General features: G+C 52.8%; 1 protein-coding gene across 5 annotated transcripts in view; it reads right to left on the bottom strand.

Moving 5' to 3' along the window:
• Positions 1 to 16,016, bottom strand: part of Gng7 (G protein subunit gamma 7) — a 110,454-nt gene extending 94,438 nt beyond the window's left edge. Inside the window, exon 1 of one of the 5 annotated variants that reach the window (XM_021244865.2) lies at positions 15,913 to 16,016. The gene's annotated coding sequence lies outside the window, so the exon portion shown is untranslated. The remainder of the gene's footprint in view (positions 1 to 15,912) is intronic. The other 4 variants (XM_087201550.1, XM_087201549.1, XM_087201551.1 and 1 more) reach the window with 4 other exon arrangements.
• Between the last annotated feature and the right edge of the window lie 2,390 nt (positions 16,017 to 18,406).

Here is an 18,406-nt window from a genome sequence, read left to right as displayed (position 1 = left end):
CTGAGGCCTGGAGGAGGTCCTGGGGCCACCCCATCATCCAGATGTCACTGTCCTGGAGCCCTGGCCAGTGCTAGCTGCATATGTCTTCACACCAGCCCTGCTCACCTCCCTCACTCCACCTCGCCTCCCTGGGCATCAAGGGCTGCCATGTGCTAGCAGGGGGACAGTGCCCCAAGCGCAGCAGAGGGCTCACCAGTTTAAGTTCCACCCCAAGGCAGCAAGGGTCAGGGAGCCCTGGAGACAGAGAAAACACCAGGCTCAATCAGAGGTGACTGTCCTGGCCCTAGATGTGGCACAAGGTCATCAGCTCTTCCAATTCCTGGGAGAACAAGGAAGCTTTTATGTTGTAAAAATCTCCTGATTTTTTTTTTTTCCAGTACTGGGGTCAAACACAGGACCTTCACACTAAGCTATATCCCCAGCTCTTTTTATTTTTTTATTTTGAGATGGGTCTTGCTAAGTCACTAAGTTGCCTTGGCTGGGCTGGAACTTGGATTCCTCCTGCCTCAGCCTCCTGGAGTGCTAGGATGACAGGCATGCACACCCGGCCTGTGAGTCTCATCTTCCTAGCAAACCCTTTTTTGGCGGTGGGGGAAGCAAGCCTCCATGTCAGCAAGCCCTATGTGACAACAGCCAAGGAATGCAGAGCAGCATTAGCCAAGAAGAAACTAGAATCTGCTGATGGCTGCAGGAGTGATGGAGGATGGAGGTCCTTTCCGGTCTGAGTCTCAGAGGAGACCACAAAAAGGGAACCAGCTAAGCTTTGTCCAGATTCCCCACCCAAGAAACTGCAATACAATAAGTATGTGTTGTTAGGACCTATTACGTTGGTGCTGATTTGTTATGCAGCACTAGCTAACTGATACAAGGCTATTTCCAAGATGCTTATCAACCGTGAGGTTGAAGCTCATCAGAAACCAACCCAGGTAGGAAACAAAATTGATAAAAACCACACCACCTTTCTTAAAACAGAACTGCCAGTACACCTCTCCCTCCAGCTGACACTACAAGAGATGAAAATCCAGATTTTTGCACACTTGGGGCAGGCAATGTTGGGACACACAGAGATCTGACAGGGTTACAAACCACTTTGTACTCTCCAAATATATCTGCCCCTGCGGCAACCAGTCCTCACCATGGGCCCAGCTGCGACGAACAGAAAGACCGTGGCAGGTGAGTCCCATGCACAAGGCCAAGTTCATGGCCACCCATGGAGAAACCTGGAAGCATGGTAAGACGTAGGTAAGGCCACTGTGAAGTCAAGGTGCTGGAGTGTTAGCTACCGAATGGGGCTGGCCGAAGACTAGGAAATGAGGCATTACGAGGTCCCCTGCTAAGCACAGGACTGAAGGACGGCAATGACCTATACTGGCTCAGGGAAAGCCATGCAAAGAACTGCTGGGGACACATTTCCCCAGGCTCCTACAGGATGCAAGAAAATACCCAGGCGTGGTGGTGCACACCTGTCATCCCAGCACTCAGAAGGCTGAGGCAGGAGGATTGCTGTGAAGTTAAGGCCAGCCTGGGGTACATAATGAGCTCAAGGCGAGCCTGAATGACATAGTGAGACTCTGCCTCAGAAGGAAAGAAAGAAAGAAAGAAAGAAAGAAAGAACAGAACAGACACGTTCCTTACACAGGAACTGGGGACAGGAGGTGATTCTGCTTCCAGGGGACACCCAGCAGTGTGTTGAGACCCTCAGGCTTCTTAGGGGTGGTTGGCTATTCTGAGGCAAAGGCCTGGGGCCCCTGTGTCACTTCCCGACCACCCTTGTAGGACTTGGGTCTAACTTCACATTGGTAGTGGGAAGACACAGAGGGGACCTAAAGCCAGCAGGGCCCAGATCTCCCAAGGGTCTCAGCGCCAGGAGCCTCCTGGCCTCAACTGCCCTTCAGCTCTGAAGCGTCTTCATTACAGAGCCAAATCTGTGTCACTGCTGCAGAGGGAGAAGGGCTACTTAATTACACTTGTGAATGTGGGAGTGAGGATCCTGCCAGGGAGCCACTGAGCGCACAGCAGCAGGGCCTTCCAGCAGGGCTGAGCCCACGGAAGCTCAGAGTCCCACAGAGATGGGAGCTGAACGTGGTTGTCACAGCTGGGGAGGTGCCTGACATGGGCGGGTGGAAGCCAGGGACAGTGCTCAGCACCGTGTAGCCCCCCAGAGCGAAAGTCCGAGGCCTGGTGTCCAAAACGGCCTTGTATGTGAGCTGAGCATAGCTCTATGCTCTGTTACCGTCCCACAAACAGGGCTCAGCTTGGGTGTCCCTCAGCTCCAAGGACGAAGCCCTGACAGAGAGTCCGTGAGCCCCCTAGTCCTCAAGCCAACGTTTCCAATTCTCTTGTCCCCTATGCCTGGCCACCACTTAGGAAGATCGAGGACCTGACCAGAAGGGCGGGCCCCTGGGCTGACGACAACCCTGTCACTGCAGGATGCACATGGGACCATGGATGTGGAGCCCAAGGGCAGTGTGACTCTGGCCATGGCACCTCAGGTCACGCACTGGCCACTGCCAGGCTTAGGTGTGGAGTCAAAACAGTAAGAAAGGAGCTGGGTCCACAGATGCACGGCTGTCATCCCAGCACTCTGGGAGGCTGAGGCAGGAGGATCAAAAGTTAGAGAATCACGAGTTAGAGAATCACACGTTAGAGCTGGTCAGCTTAGCAAGCACCTGTCTGAAAATAAAAAGAGGTGAGATGTAGCTCAGTGCAAAGGTCCTGGGTTCAATCCTCAGTACTGAAAAAGCAATCAGGCAAGCAAGCAGGAGAGAGAAGCCAGGAACACAGACAGTTACTGTGTAAGCTGTTGTCTTTCTAGGTCCTCCTCAATGTGGTCACACATCATGGGGGGACCGAACTCTACTCGGTCTCCCACTGGGGGCTCAGCTTGGACAGAGCAATGACATGCATGTGGCCTCGGTTCCCCATCTGCAACACACCAGGAGGAGTGGCCTTTGCTGTCCCACCCTGACATTCCTCCCTCAGGGCTGCTGGGCCTCTGTTAGGCTGCTCTCCACATCCAGAAACCAACAGCTTCTCCAGACAATTCCTCCTGTTTCCACACAAGTTTAACTCCTGAGCCGGCCTGTCCTGGCTATGGCTTCTACCTTGGTGTCTCCACAAACACGTTTAATCCTCTCCTTGTTTTGGTCCATGTCTAGGGTAGCATTTGGGAAAAAAAATACAATTTTTTTTTTTTGGTACCAGGGATCGAACTTGGGTCCTTGTGCTTGCGCAGCAGGCAGCGAAACCACTGAGCTAAATCCCTGGCCCCTGCTGTTGTGGACATTCTTGCAGAAATCATTTCACAAATGTGTGTTTTCACTTCCCTTACATATATACTGAGGACAAGAATTGGTGACTCAGATGGGAGCTGCATTTAACCTGTACAAGAGTCACCGGTCCCTCCTTCCCCAGAGCCCGCACCACTGCGCACTCCCATCTCTGCACAAAGTTCTGGCCTCATACTGCCTTCTCATTCCAGCCACCCAGTGGGTGTGAAACAGCCTCTCCCTGTGTGTCCCACAGGCGTTTCCCCGAGGACTAATGACATGCAGCCTCTCCGTGTGTACACTAGAAGGCTCGGGCAGAAGGCAGCCAGCTCCCCCTGGGCTGACTGGGAAACATGGCTGCTTCCATCACAGAGATAAGAGGACGCTGCAAGCCAGTGCTGTCATCCCAGCACTCAGGAGGTAGAAGCAGGAGGATTACAAGTTCAAACCCAGCCTAGACAATGTAACAACTTAGGGAGATCCCGTCTCAAAATAAACAATGAAAAAGGGCTGAGGATGTAGCTCAGTGCCAAGGCCCTGGGTTCTATCCCCGGCACTGCAAAATAAAAAAGAAAAGAAGCTAATGTAACTCATGGCAAGGTCCCAAGGTAAGACTCACCAGGAGTCGCTGAGGGTCTCAAAGGTGCCCTAGCACTCCCTGGCCTGCAGCAGCTCCCGAGCCACGTGTGGGTACACAAGAAGCAGGTCGCAGAGGTCAAAATCAGGCCTGGAGTGTCCCACGAGGTCGGCATGGTTCTCTGCCCCATGAGGTGACACGGCTGCTATGACAAGCAGCAGCTAACTTAGTGGGTTAACATCGCTCGAAGTCCCCTCTCAGTCTGATGGGCAGAGGTCTACAGGCAGGGCCGCTCCCTCCCGAGGCTCCGGGGGGAAAAAGCCAGGCCCCTCCCAGCTCCTAGAGGCTCCTGCAGACAGGTCCTCTGTCTGCAGAGCCGGCAGCACCGGTCTTCAGCCTCTTTCTGCCTCTCACCCTCCTGCGCCTGCTCAGGGGGACCCTGGATTGTTAGGATGGTCCGCCTCTCAGGACCCCATCTGCAGAGTCCCTTGTGCCATTAAGGTGACAGGCCACACTTCTAAGGACCAGGAAGGGCAAATCTCTGAATAGAAGGGCTGCATCCCCTACCCCCAACACAGCTTGCTACTCTCTCCTGATCAAAGGAAAAACAGAAGCTCAGGCTACAGAAGACAGTGCCAGGAGGTCCCTGGAGAGCTCAAAGGAGACTCAAGCATTCAGCCACTCCCAAGGGTTACCCTAAGTGTCACCATGCCAGAGTTAAACCCAGACAGACCGAGGGCAGAGGTGCACACCTATGATCCCAGCTACTTGGGAGGCTGAGGCAGGAGGGTCACAAGTTCAAGCCCAACCTGGGCAACTCAGTGAGACTCTGTCTCAAAATAAAAAATAAAAATGGCTGAGGGGTAGTACAGCGCCCCTGGGTTTGATCCCCAGTACCAAAAATAAAAGCTGCCTTGGGCTGACCGCTCCCGCATCTGCCCAGGGTGAGCTGAGGGAGGGAAGGGGGACTCAGGGCAGGGCTGGGAAGCTGATGAACAGAATGAACCCCAAAGGGCCGAGCTGCAAAAGAAGCTAGAAATGGACAAAAATCCCACAGGGCACAGAGGCCCAGGGAGGAAATCTATGGGTTTAATGAGAGCAGATTGAGCAGGCGCACAGGAGCTGTGCGGGGTCGCAAGAGCCCCAGAGTGCAAAGAGCCCAGGCGCCTGGGCCGGGTGAACAGCCACACAAAATGCGCTCTCTCGGCCGCCAAATGCAAGGCAGATGGGCCCTGAGGACGTTGGCTCCTAAAAGAAGTGGCACATGACAGATCACCAGCACAGAGACCGGAAGTGGACCTGTGGGGGGCGAGGGGTGGGGAGGGGACGGGAGTCACTGTTTCATGGGGACAGAAGCTTAGTGTGGGGAGATGGGAAGGTTATGGAGATGGACAGTGAGGACAATGGCACACCCATGTCAACATCCTTAATGACACTGAACTGTGTGCACTTAAGCATGGATAAAATGGTGAACGTTAGGTGTGATTTACCACAATCAAAAATACAGCACGCCTGTCACTCTAGTATTCGGAAGGCTGAGGCAGGAGGATGGCCATGAGTTTGATGCTGGCCTGGGCTATGTTCAAGGGCAGCCTCATCTACATAGCGAAACCCTGTCTGAAAAAAACAAAGCAAAAGAAAAAAATCTAAAGCACACAGTTTCGGGCCAGTGTGGCAGAGCGCTAAGAGGGAAAGCGGCCGGAAGAACACAATGCCACGGCCCATGGGTACAACATCCGCTCCACAGCAACCTCCAACACCCAGAGGTGTCCTCCTCAGAGACAAGGCCTGGTGGGTGGGGAGGAAGCACCCAGCACCCACAGCAGGCACCCTGTCACTGTTGGCTGAGCCAGAAGAGGCCACTGGAGAAAGGACACAGTACCACCAGGCGCCCTATCTACCGTCCCACTTGAGCTGCCTCAGGGGAACCTGGATGGCTCATTCTGGCCCCCGCTGCAAGCACCACCCCATCACACACCCTGCTTTCCAGCAACTCCGTGCCGCCAGGGGTGTCAGGTGTCCCGGGAAGCAGGAGAAGAAGAATGCAGACTCGGGAAGGTGGTTTGCCTGCCTGGGCTTGCCTGGTGACTCCTATCCAAGACATACATTTGTAGCTTTTTCTTTTCCTTCTCCTCCTCCTCCTTTATTATGCAATGCCGGTGATGGAATCAGGGCCTCTTGTGTGCTAAGCAAGCACTCAAGAGCTACACCCTCAGCCCTTTTTATCTTATAACCGGGTCTCACTGAGTTGTCCGGCCTGCCCTTGAACTCAGGATCCTCCTGCCTCAGCCTCCTGAGGAATCCGATGACAGGTGTATGCTAGAGACCCTGCTTTCCTTCTTTTTTAAAAAAACAGTGGTATCTTACACAAAGCTGTGCTAAACAGCTGGCCAGCCACCTGATGCTCATTTTAGTCCCCACAGGCCAAGCCCCCTGCCAACATATCCAGGAGGACAGGGGTGCTTAAGCACCAAACCAGCAGGAAAACCTTGCACCCCAACTCCCTTTCGTGTTTGTGGCCACAGTGGGTAGAATGAAGCATACAGGATGTCAAGGTACACAGGTGTCATTGGGAGGGGTCAAACAGCATGAAGTTTAAATCACTGCAGAGACCGGACTGGACGCAGTTTGTGGGGCACAGGGTGGGGAACCACAGTGTGCTGGGCAGGTATGATCTGTGTGTCTCCCAAGGGGTGACGCATAAAGCCAGGCCAATGGCGAGCTGAGATGGGGCGGAGTCACCACTAGGAGGCAGGGTCTGAGGGTTTTAGGTCACTGGGGGTGTGGCCTCAAGGGGACCTAGGCCCCCAGTCAGCTCTTCTCCCTCTCCCTCTCTGCCCCTACTACAACTTGCTGCCCTCCTTAGAGGCCAAACCATTAGTCCACCAGCCTGCCCATCGGGTTCTCTGAGCCTCCAAAACTGTGTGGTAAACAAACTTTTCCTCTCTGTAAATCAGCCTGTGTTGGGCCATTTTTTACAGTGGCGGGATCCTGCCTAACACACCCTGCTCTGGTACCCTGGCTAAGCTGGAGTTCCCATGGGATGTGGCCGCCTCAGCAAACCAGGCCTGGAATCCCAGGTACTCCAGAGGCTGAGGCAGGAAGTTTTCAAACTCAAGGCCAGCTCAGGCATAATTTGGTGAAAACCTGTGTCAAAAATTTTGGGGGATTTTTGTTGTTTTTTTTGGTACCGGGGATTGAACTCAGGTCCTTGCGCTTGCACAGCAGGCAACAAAACCACTGAGCTAAATCCCCAGCCCTGTGTCAAAAATTTAAAAGAGCACAGTGCAATGGTACACACTTGGAATCCAGCACTCTAGGAAGCTGAGGCAGGAGGATCACAAGTTCAAACTCAGCCTGGGCAACTTAGAAAGACTGTCTCAACGTAAAAAGTAAAAAGGGCCAGAGGTGTAGTTCCCACTACTGACAGGAGAGGGGGGGGGGGAGAGAGAGAGAGAGAGAGAGAGAGAGAGAGAGAGAGAGAGAGAGAGAGAGAGAATGCTCCCTAGCACCAAAATAAATTTTAAAACTTCAAATGTGAACTGTTAGCTCACAGGCTATATAAAAACAGGCTGCAAGCCAGATATGGCCTGTGGGGTGTGGTTTGCTGAGCCCTGCCCAGACAATCTCAGGGGCCCTGCTGGATCCAACTTTCAAAGATTCTCATTCGAAACAAATGCACAGGAACTTTACCACAGGAACTTTCCATCCTGAGGCTCAGCTCTGCCTGAACAAAGCCGCCCGTGGCTGGCCTGAGTGTGCTCTGCATTCCAATCAGGCTCCCTATGAGATGCTTTTTATTTCACTTAGAGCTGTAAACTGTTGGACCCCAGTTCACAGCCACCCAGAGAGGAGCTTCCCTCCTTCACCTGCCTGGAAGATCCTGGTGTGGACTATTCAGGTGTCTGGTGTCTCCATTTGCAAAGCAGACAGTGCTACAAACGTTCGACAAGGTCTCTGAGTGCAGAGATGTCCTCACCGGCCTCCTGCAGTTCCGTTTCCTTCGGATGCTCCCTCTGTGCCACCAGCCAGGGTGGCTTCAGGTGCCCGTGATCCCTTGTCTACACTGGGAGAGGCTCTGGGTGCAGAACACATGCCACACTCCCAAGGGTTAGCAGAAAAGAGGAAAATAGTTCCAGCCAGCAAGGGGTGGCGCTGCATGCATGTCATCCCAGCATTCTGGGAGGCTGAGGCGGGAGGATCCCAAGTTTGAGCCCAGATTGAGCAATTTAGCAACTTAGCAAGACCCTGTCTCAAAATAAAAATATAATGGGCTGGAGATGTAGCTCAATGGGAAGGTCCTGGGTTCAATCCCTAGTACTGCCAAAAATGTTTTTTTGCTGGGCACAGTGGTCCACACCTGCAACCCCAGCTACTTGGGAGGCTGAAAGAAGCAGGAGGATCTCAAGTTCCAGGCCAGCCTGACAGACTTAGTCAAATTCTGTCTCACAGTAAAATTTAAAGAGGACTGGGGGTGTGGCTCAGTGACAGAGCACTTACCTAGCATGCATATACTACAAACACAAACTTAAAAAATAAAATAAACTTTTAAAAATTAGTTTTTCCTTTTGTGCCTTTTTGAACATGGCTTAGAGAATCTTTAAAATTAGGTGTAAGTACTCGTGCTTCTGTGGGAAACAAGCTGGTTCTCAGGGTGGAAACCACAGAAGAGTCATTTGTGTAAAACTCTGTACTATGCAGGTTTGTCCTTCCCAAAGCACTCAAGGTCACTGTCCCCACTTCCACCTTTGCACAGAAAAACCTAACAGCAGCAAGGCTGAGGTGAGTAGGTGGGCACCGAGGGCTCCTAGGGGAGTAAAATTAGCACTGCGCTCCATCCCCAGCCCTTTTAAATTTTTTGTTTTGAGATGGGGTCTCACTGAGTCACTAAGTTGCCCAGGCTGGGCTCAAATCTAGGATCCTCCTGCCTCAGCCTCCCAGAGTGCTGGGATGACAGGCGTGCACTACCACACCCAAATGAATCTTTGAATACTCTAATATTGGATTCCTGTCAGTACAACTTTGTCCAAACCCTCAGAGTGCACAGAGGGGTAGAGGGGATTTGAACTGTGGCCTGGGGGTAATGATGGGTACCTATCCAGGGAACCTATGGTGGGGTGTCCTTGATGGTAACCAAGGACCCTTGGGCAGGAGGCTGGGCCTGAGGCTGCTCCAAAAGTAAAGCTAGTTTCATGTGATGACAGAATCATAAAGTTTTACTAGAAATAAATTAACCCAGTGGCTCTCACTAGGGGCCATTCTGTCACCCAGGGGAGCTGGGGACATCATAACTGGGGGGACTACTGTCTTCGGGCCAGATGCAGAGGGGGCCCAGGGACCCTGCTCAGCACACTGTGAGGCCCAGGACACGCCGCCCCCCGCCCCCCCAGAGCACAGCTCAGCCTTGGTGTGCACAGTGGGACACACAACTCAAAAAGCCGTCCTTAGCCAGACAGGTCACTAAGTATTCCCAGCAGGAGGGTCGTCCGGAGATGGAGGCCAGCCTGGGGTACATAGTGAGTTCCTGTCTCAAAACAACAACAACAACAACCAAAGCCTTCCCTCACTGAAATCCTATCACTTTAATGACAATGGCATTTAGCTGCCGAACACCTTCAAATTCCTGATTTCTTTCTACGCTGCAAACAACAGGCCAGGTGCTTCTGGGGAGGCTGTGTAGGAACCAGGGTCCCTGCCCCACCCCAGAGGCGATGAACTCACACACTCCACTTCTTCCACAGCTGGTACCTCAGGGGGCCCCCATCAGAGACAGAGTTCTTTTTGGTGAGGGTTCACGTTTTAATTTTCTGTCATTCCAAAAGGCAGATGAGGGAGGGAAAAGGGAAGGGAATGGAGCAGCCAGGAGCACACAGCCCAGGAGAAGCCTCAGTGTCTCCTCCATGAAGCAGGGAACGGCTCTCTGAGTGTACAGGTTGTGGTCCCAACCACCTGACCTCAACACCTGGGAATGGACCAGTTTAGAAATAAGGTCTTAGGAGCCGGGCATGTCTGTAATCCAAGCACTGGGAGGCTGAGGCAGGAGGATCACTGTGAGTTCAAGGCCAGCCTCAACTATAGAGTAAGACTGTTTCAAAAAACAAAAACAATCAAAGAAAACGGAGCTATGGTCAAGCCAAGGTGAGACTGTCCTGGAGTGGGGTGACCCTGATCTGATGACAAGTGTCCTCAAGAGAGGAGGAGACAGAGACAGAGGAAAGGCGGCTGGGCAGAGGCTGGAGCAAGGCTGCCACAAACTGGGGCTCATGCAGAGCCCTGTGAGCTGGGAGAGGTGGGGAGGATGCCCCAAAGCCTCCAGAGAGAGTGCAGCTCTGCCCCCAAGATGGGACAACCCCAAATGTCCCCAGACATCACCTAGGATCCCCTGGGTCAGGACTGTCCCTATGTCAGGTCAGAGCCCGGATTTGGGACATCATGGGACTAGGACAGAAGCAGTGAGCTTCCTGTTGCTGGCTGAAGACTGACCAACCCTGTTCTCCCTTTTCTTAATCCCCTGATGGACGCCACCTGTCCTTGGACTCTGGGGGTTAGGTCCCCTCTTCCTTTTCTAAGCCACGTTCCCGAACTTGCTTTGTGTTACACTCGGTCACAGATACTCGGGGGAGGATTGTCAGATCCATTCTCTGTGCCTTAAAAAAAAATCTTGGTTGTTGGGAGATAAAATTCTTTCTCCTCTGTTCTTGGTCAAGTTAAGACCTATGCTCACACAACGAGGCCAAATTTGGGTGAGAAGCGGCTATTCAGAATGAGAGACATGGGCCAGTGATTTAGCTCAGTGGTTCCACCACCTGCCTTGCATGCAGAAGGACCAGAGTTCGATATCCGCTACCAAAAACAAAAAACAAAACAGAATGAGAGACACCATGTGTGTGGGAATCCACATTTGCAGAAGGGGGGGAACTGTTTCTGCAGGGAACAGAACTTCACTATTGCAACCATGTTTCTCTGTTAGAAAAATAAAACAGTTTTAGTTTAAATCATCTGTTCTGTCATAGCCTGAAATAGTGCAGTGGCTCTTAAGCAGGGACAGCTATGGATGGTTCTGGGGACACGTGTGGCTGTCACACTGGGGGGCATCCTGGTTAGGTCAGGGCAGGCTGGGGACGCTGCTCACCACACTGCAGTGCCCAGGGCACCCCTCAGAGCACACCCCCACTTAGGATGTGACCCGTGTCCAGGCCGCTGACCCACGGTAATGATGTAGGAAGGTGGTCACCCCTGGGCACACGAGGCTCCCTCCCCACCCTGTGCTGGCAGCTTGGCACCACCAGAAGCCCCCTCTGGCCTCTTCTCCAGGATGCCTGGGCTCGGTCTCTATTCCTCTCTCACATCCCCACTCCCAGCACCTCCTGGGAACTCGTCCTGAGACCCTGACGCTGACAGCCAGGAGGCAGCAGTGCCAAGTAGCCTGTGACAGCCCCGACGCCTCAGCTTCCATCCCCACACCCCCCACGCCGCACACAAGCGTCCCATTCACGTGGCGCTCCCGGGGCCTGGCACAAGTTCTGAGGCTTAAAGCGGGCCCACAACGCGCCTTTGTTGGGTACAGGAAGGAAGGCAGAAGTGGCTCAGATGCAGGAGACAGTGGTACGGGCGGCCAAGAAGCTGGGGCGGAGGGGGCGCTGCTGGGAGCAGGGAGGAACCAGAGGAAGGGGTGACCCGGCCCAGGGCCACCCTCCCCCCAAGGTCATCTGGGACCAGCTCACATAGGGCCACTAAAGCCAGAGGAGGAGCTTCCGGTCCACAGTGTGAGTGAGGGGCCGGTAAGGAGGTGGGGAAACAAAGGCCAGTGTGTACTTCAGGGGCTGATTTTGGCCTTCTGGGGTCAACATCCGGGTGCTTGGGGTGCTGAGCAAAGGATGGAACAGACCTGAGCTCCAGGGCACCATCAGCGTGGGGAAGGAGTGCAGACAGACAGGACACAACACCCCCCCACCAACAACCCCAAACCCGGCTCAGTGGGTCACCTACTCCCAGGGCAAAGCCACTTAAGTAATGACACAATCCCAGCAGCTAATAGAGGGGAACAGCCCAGTGTCCCCAGAGGGATGGAGGGTCAGAGGGACACACATACACTGGAATATTATTCATCCAGGAAAAAGAGTGAGGCTGTGACACTCGCCACAGCGTGGAGGGACCCTGAGGATGTTGTGTTCAGTGAGAAACGCCAGGCACAGAGGACACAGCACGGGCTCCATGGCTAGGAAATGCCCAGGACAGGCGACTCCAGGGGCAGGAAGTGGACTCGGGGGGTGCTGGGCTGGGAGAGGACAGGTGACTGCTCATGGGGAGAAGGGATCTTACTGAGGGAACAAAAGTTCTAAAATTGGCTTATGGTGATGGCTGCACAATTTGATAAGCTCGCAAAAAATCCCTGAGTTATCTGCTTAAAATGGCTGCATTTTAAGATATGCAAATAAGACCTCTATTTTAAAAAGAAAACACATATAAGACTTCCCCTTCACAGGGTTCTCAGGCAGAACTGGAAACTGCATCTACAGGTGTCTCGGGGCTGCCCACGAGCCCCACTGCCCCCAGCGATGGGACCAGACAGCAGCGGGGCCTCCCTCAGGAGCCCAGACAGAGGTGGCCCACCCACAAGGAAGAGGGGACAGGAGCAGGCAGCTGGGGCGTGCTTGTGACCCAGGACACACCACCTCAAGCCTTCACCTCTCCCATGTGGACACAGATGGTGACTTTTACCCAGCTTTTAGGGGACAGAGGACAAGTCAAAGGGTGGAATGAAACCAGGTGTGGTGGCACACGCCTGTCATCCCAGCACCCTGAGAGGCTGAAACAGGAGGATCTCAACTTGGAGCCCAGCCTGGGTGACTTAATGAGACCCTATTTCAAAATTTAAAAAATATAAGAAGGCTAGACTGTAGCTCAGTGCAAAAGCCTTGGATTCCATCCCCAGTAGCACACACAAAAAATAAGAATAAAAAAACCATTTCTGAGGGCCGGGGATTTAGCTCAGTGGTTTCGGCGCCTGCTGTGCAAGCGCAAGGACCCAAGTTTGATCCCTGGTACCAAAAACAAAACAAAACAAAAAAAAAACCATTTCTGTTTCCAGATGCAAATGAGAAAATCTGTTATCACACCTTGAATTAGAAAGAAGCTTTTTATGTTACTATCCGGTGTAGCAGGAAAACGCTTTGTTCAGTAAACACAAGGCTGAGTCCCCTGCCTGTGAGGAGAATTCGTGTTTCGCTGCCTCTCCCTTCAAACGATGGGACCCCATGCTTTATTAAGCATGAGACAAGAACAGAAAAATAATGGCATTACTCAATGGTTATTTTTCTAAATAAAGTTCCTCTGTAAGACCATGAATTACCTAGAGATTTCAACCTTCTTTAGAATAAGCTTCAGGCAAGGAAGCACAGGCATAGTGCTGCAGGCCTATGATCTCAGCACTCTGGAGGCTGAGACAGGAAGATCACCATGAGTTTGAGGCCAGCCTGAACTACAACAGGGAAACAATGATAAAAGTGAGCATCTTTTGATACCTCAGCCAATTAACCACAAATTCAAATGAACATAAGAGTTCAAAAGCCACACAGAAGGCCCAGGTAGAAATAAGTCAGTGCATGTAAAATTTTCTAAGAGCAGTGTGATTTCTTTCCTCCTCCCCAAAGGAGAGCACTAAACAAACACAAAATCTGAATGGCCACACTTCCTGGCATCAAACATGAGGGTCTTGTCTTTGGCCCCTCCCCCAGCTTTCCTGAGAGACTCTAAATTGCTAATCTACCCAGGCTGGGCCCAAACTTGTGATTCTCCTCCCTCAGCCTCCCAGAGTGCTGGGATGACAGGTATGAGCCACTAGGCCCAGCTGAGATGGGAAAATAAGTTTTTTCCTCTAAGAATGGTTCTCAGCCAGGATGACCCTGCCCCCAGAGGACCCTGGGCCCTGTCTGGGGACATTTACAGTTATCACAACTGGGGAGCTTCTAGTGTGAGGCCAGTGGGAGCCGGGACACTGCTCGGCACCCTGTGCCCAGGACGCCCCACAGAGCCCGACCCAGCCACAGTGTGCATAGTGCCAAGGTTGAGAAATCTCAAATGTATCATGAACTCAAGTTTAAAGCTCATATTTGACAAGCATAGAACTTGTTCCTAGCCTGATGGTTCCCTAGGGGTACACATCAGAATTATTCCTTATGGGGTACCTACCCCTAAATCAGAAGGACCTGGGCAGCCTTTGGTTAAATGGATACACATATTCATTGACTGGACTTCACATTCTTCTTCCTATTCAGTTTTTGTTCCCCCTCCTTTTAATAATGTGGTGGCACACACCTGTCATCCCAGCACCCTGGGAGGCTGAGCCAGGAAGGTTGCAAGTGTCAGCCCAGCCTGGGCAACTTAGTGAGACCCTGTCTCAAAATAAAAAATAAAAAGGGCTGAGGATGGAGATTAGCATGATGGCCTAGGTTCAACCCCAGTATTGCGAAATAATAATGACGATGATGAAATATTTGGTCTCCCCACACACATACCCGTCTCTCTCCCTCTCTTCTTGCAGACACTTTTTTGAAGCCCTTGGGGTGATTCTCCCGTGTGCTCAAAGGTGGCCGGACTCAAAGCAAATTCCATCTGTTTCCTCTCCTATCCTCAGTCATTCTCCTCCCCACCCAAGGGAAACCTTCATTTAGAACATTTCACTCTAGCCTTTTCCCCTCCCTCTACAGCCAAGACGGGATGCTTGCAGTTATAATGTTGAGTCCTTGCTTCAGCTTTTTTATTATTCCCATTTGTCAGGGGAGAAACGAACACCTCAGAGGTGGCACTGACAGGACAGCAGAGGCAAACTCTGAACACGAGCCTGCCATCCAGAGCCCAGGACACTGTCACTGCAGGACCTCAGGGTCACCTGCATGCACCAAACAAGTTTAGGAACTTGGCAGTTGCTTCTCTGACACCTAGCAACGATCTGAAGACCTAGCCGGGGACCTGCTGCTTTGGATCGTCACGCCTGTCTTCAGCCACCCACCTCCAGCCCCAGCAGCCCCCACTATCCTGGAAAAATGAAATGCCGCCCACAGCCCTCACTCAATAGCATCGGCCCCAAAACTCCCACTGTCGCTCCTGAAAAATTCTGTCACCCATGTCAGCTTTTCTGCGCCCCGAAATGTTTGTCCCGAAAGAGGTGGGGCAATGTCTTGTCTCTTCCAGCTCACTGTCCCGGGGGCACTTGGCCCCTTGCCCGTCTCTACATGGAATGATCAGCACCACCCCCCCACACACACAGGGAGGCGATTCCGCCTCAAGCCTGATCATCTAATGCGACCCCAGACGTCCAATCTCCTCTTTTCTCTAGCCAGCTTCTGCAGACACTTGACCCCAGGTCCCCCTGCCCCTCTGCCCTGGCCTCCCACACCCTTTCCCTTCACACTCCAACTTCCGAATCCTCCTCCACCGGCGGCACACTCTCCCTGCCCCTGACACCCCTCAAACCCCCTGGGAAAAGCCTGGGACTCCCACCCCCACCCCTTGGCTCCTTCCTGGCGTGGACTTAACTTTGCCCTGGGCTCTTTCCCAGCAAATCCTAAATCCTCCAATCACCCCTGCAGGCCAGCTCAGTCTCCCAGCCCCAGCTGTCTGCAGCCCCCTCCCCAGCTACCCTGACGCCCTCCTCACAGGCTCTGCAGCCCCCTCTCCTACAAATCCCACTCCAGGCTCCATCCCCAGTGTCCCCCCAACTGATTAGGCCCCCATATCCCTCAAATAACTTTGACCCTCCAATCAGCCCCGTCCTATTCCCCAGCTAATCTGGACCCCCCAACTCCTGTCCTCCTCCCCAGGTAAGACCTCTAATTGCACCCCTAGTCCCCTCCTTAACTAACCTGCACCCTCAACTCCATCTCCTCCTCAGCTGACTCCGACCCCCGACCCCACCCTCTCGACAGCTAACCTGGACCCCCGACTCCAGCCCCTTCCCAGCTGAGCTGGTAACCTAACTCCAGCCCCCTCCCTAGCTGACCCTGACCCCCAATTCCAGCCCCAGACCCCTCCTCAGCGGACCCGGTCCGCCGGAGACGCCCTCACCTGCACTCCGGCCCGCCGCCGCCTCAGCCCCGCCGCGCAGCCGAACCCGCCGCCCCGGCCCGGGAGCACTGGCTCCCTCTGCGGGGCGGGGCCTGCGCTCAGGAGGCGGGCCCGGCGTCCCTAAATGACCAATCGAGAGCAGGGAAGCCGGAGGCCGGAGCAGGGGGCCGGGCAGGAGGCAGGCAGCGGGGTAGGCTGCACCCAGGAGAGCGGGGCGGGGCTTCAAACGCGGGCGGGGCAGGGGGCGGAGCCTTGAGTGGCACCGGGCAGGCCGTGGGGGTGCTGGGAACGCTCGAGGAAGGCGGAGTTATGCTAATATGCAAATCAGCACGCTTTGGCGGACTCCAAGGCGAGCGAGGAACAGGTTCCCAGAGGTGACTGCTTCACGTCAAGGCAGTTCCCACGTTCGAATCCCGAGCGCGGCGTGGAGTTCGAATTGCGAATTCTACCCCCGGAGGCTCACTGCCCGGGGAAGAATGTCAATAATAGTAACCGCAGCACCACTTTCTTGAACACTGTCTAGTCTCCCTCTCATGGAACCCTCTGAATAAGGCTTGAAAATGAAATGATTCCTGGAACTGAGGATTGAACCCAGGGAATGCTCAACAGGCTATCACTGAGCAACATCTCTAGCCCTTTTTATTTTATTTGAGACGGTCTCACTAAGTTATCCAGGCTGGCCTTGAACTTGCAATTCTCCTCCCTCAGCTTCCCAAGTGCTACCATGACAGGCGTGTGCCACATCTAGAGGAGAATAGAGCTACCATATTCTGTGGCCTCAGGAACTTTGTTCAAGGCAGATAATCTGTGATCCCCAGCTGCTGGTCTCAGCTCCCTGGGGCTCCTGTCTTCCCTGTGGGAAGCTCTGTTCCTCCTCTAGGCGCCAGCTGTCGGCCCCGCTCTCTTGCAGAACATGTAACTGGGCACCTGTCGGGGCACCAACCCTCCCACCTGCGACTGGACAGGCTGCCTGGGTGCACACCCCCAAGAGAACAGAGTGCCTAAAAAGGGGTGGCAAACTGGAGGCCCTGCAGGTGCAACTGAAATCTATTGCCAATGTTTTAAAATCAGGATATTTGGGGGTGGAGCTGAGACTCAGTGGTAGAGTTTGTGTTTAGCATGTTTGAGGGCCTAGGTGCAATCCCTAGTACCAAAAGCAGAGAGACAGATTTATAAATAAATAATTTTTAAAATCAGGAGTCGGGCATGGTGGCACACACCTATAATCCCAGCACTTGGGGGCCGGGAATTTAGCTCAGTGGTGCTGCACCTACCTTGCAAGACAAGGTCCTGTTCGACTGATACTGGAAAGAAAAAAAAAGTTAACCAGCACTCAGGAGCCTGAGGCAGGAGCATTAACTTTAGCCTGGGTTACACAGTGAGTTCAAGACCACCCTGAATTACAGAGTGAGACCCTGTCAAAAAAAAAAAAATCAGAATGTTTCACAAAAATAAATCCAGATTGGGCTGGGGATTTAGCTCAGTGGTTCCGCTGCCTGCCTCACAAGCGCAAGGACCCGAGTTTGATCCCCGGTACAAAAAAAAAAAAATCCAGATTTCCAAGGACTCGAAAAAACCGGAGAACCTGAGTTTTTCTGCAGCCCTGGGTAAAGTGAGCAGCTTCACTTCAGTGGGTCAAGACTTGGCTCCAAAGCCAGTCCAGAGCCCTGGTGGAGAATGAGACACTGGATTTGGTTTTTTTTGGTTTTTTTAATTGAAAACTTTTAATTATATACATGGTGTTCAATGGGATGTTTTGAAATGTGTGTACTTCCTGGAAGAGCTAAATCCATGGTTAAAATCCAAAGTTCAGATTAAAATATTTAGGTTTTCTTTTCTTTTCTCTCCCCCTCCCCCCCGTGTCTCTCTCTCTCTCTCTAAGGAATGGAACCCAGGGGCTTCACACTGAGCTCCATCTCCATCCCTTTTTATTTTGAAACAGGGTCTAGCTAAGCCGCTAAATTACCCAGGCTGGACCCAAACTTCAGATCTGCCTGCTTCAGCCTCCCAGACCACTAGGATTAAAGGCACCCCCCCCCCATGCCTGTCTTATTTTTCTGTCTAGTTTTCTTGGTGCAGGGGATGGAAGCCAGGCCTCAGCACACCAGCAAGCACTGGCCGTGAGCTGAATCCTCAGCCTGTCCCTTTAACTCCTGAGCCCTATTTCCTGGTACCAGTGGGCTGGTTTTACCACCCACCCCAGGAGGCTTTCTTTATTCTTTCCAATTTTTGGCTTTTACAGGTAAAGCTGCCACAAACACACATGATTTATGTGTGAACATAAATCTTCATTTCTCTTCATGTCCAGGAGTGCAATTAGTGGGTCATATGGTAAGTGTGTGTTTATTTTATTTTATTTTTTTTTTGAGACAAAGTATCCCAATGTACCCCAGGCCTCCCTCAAGCTCACAGCAATCCTCCTGCCTCAGCCTCCAGAGTGCTGGGGTTACAGGAGTGTGCCACCATGCCTGGCATAGTTTTTTTTGTTGTTTAT

Source organism: Heterocephalus glaber, unplaced genomic scaffold (assembly GCF_053883595.1).
Source record: "Heterocephalus glaber isolate CG9 unplaced genomic scaffold, H.glaber_assembly_v1.0 deba00001760, whole genome shotgun sequence".
Taxonomy (NCBI): Eukaryota; Metazoa; Chordata; class Mammalia; order Rodentia; family Bathyergidae; genus Heterocephalus; species Heterocephalus glaber.
This window is presented reverse-complemented; position numbering and strand designations above follow the sequence as displayed.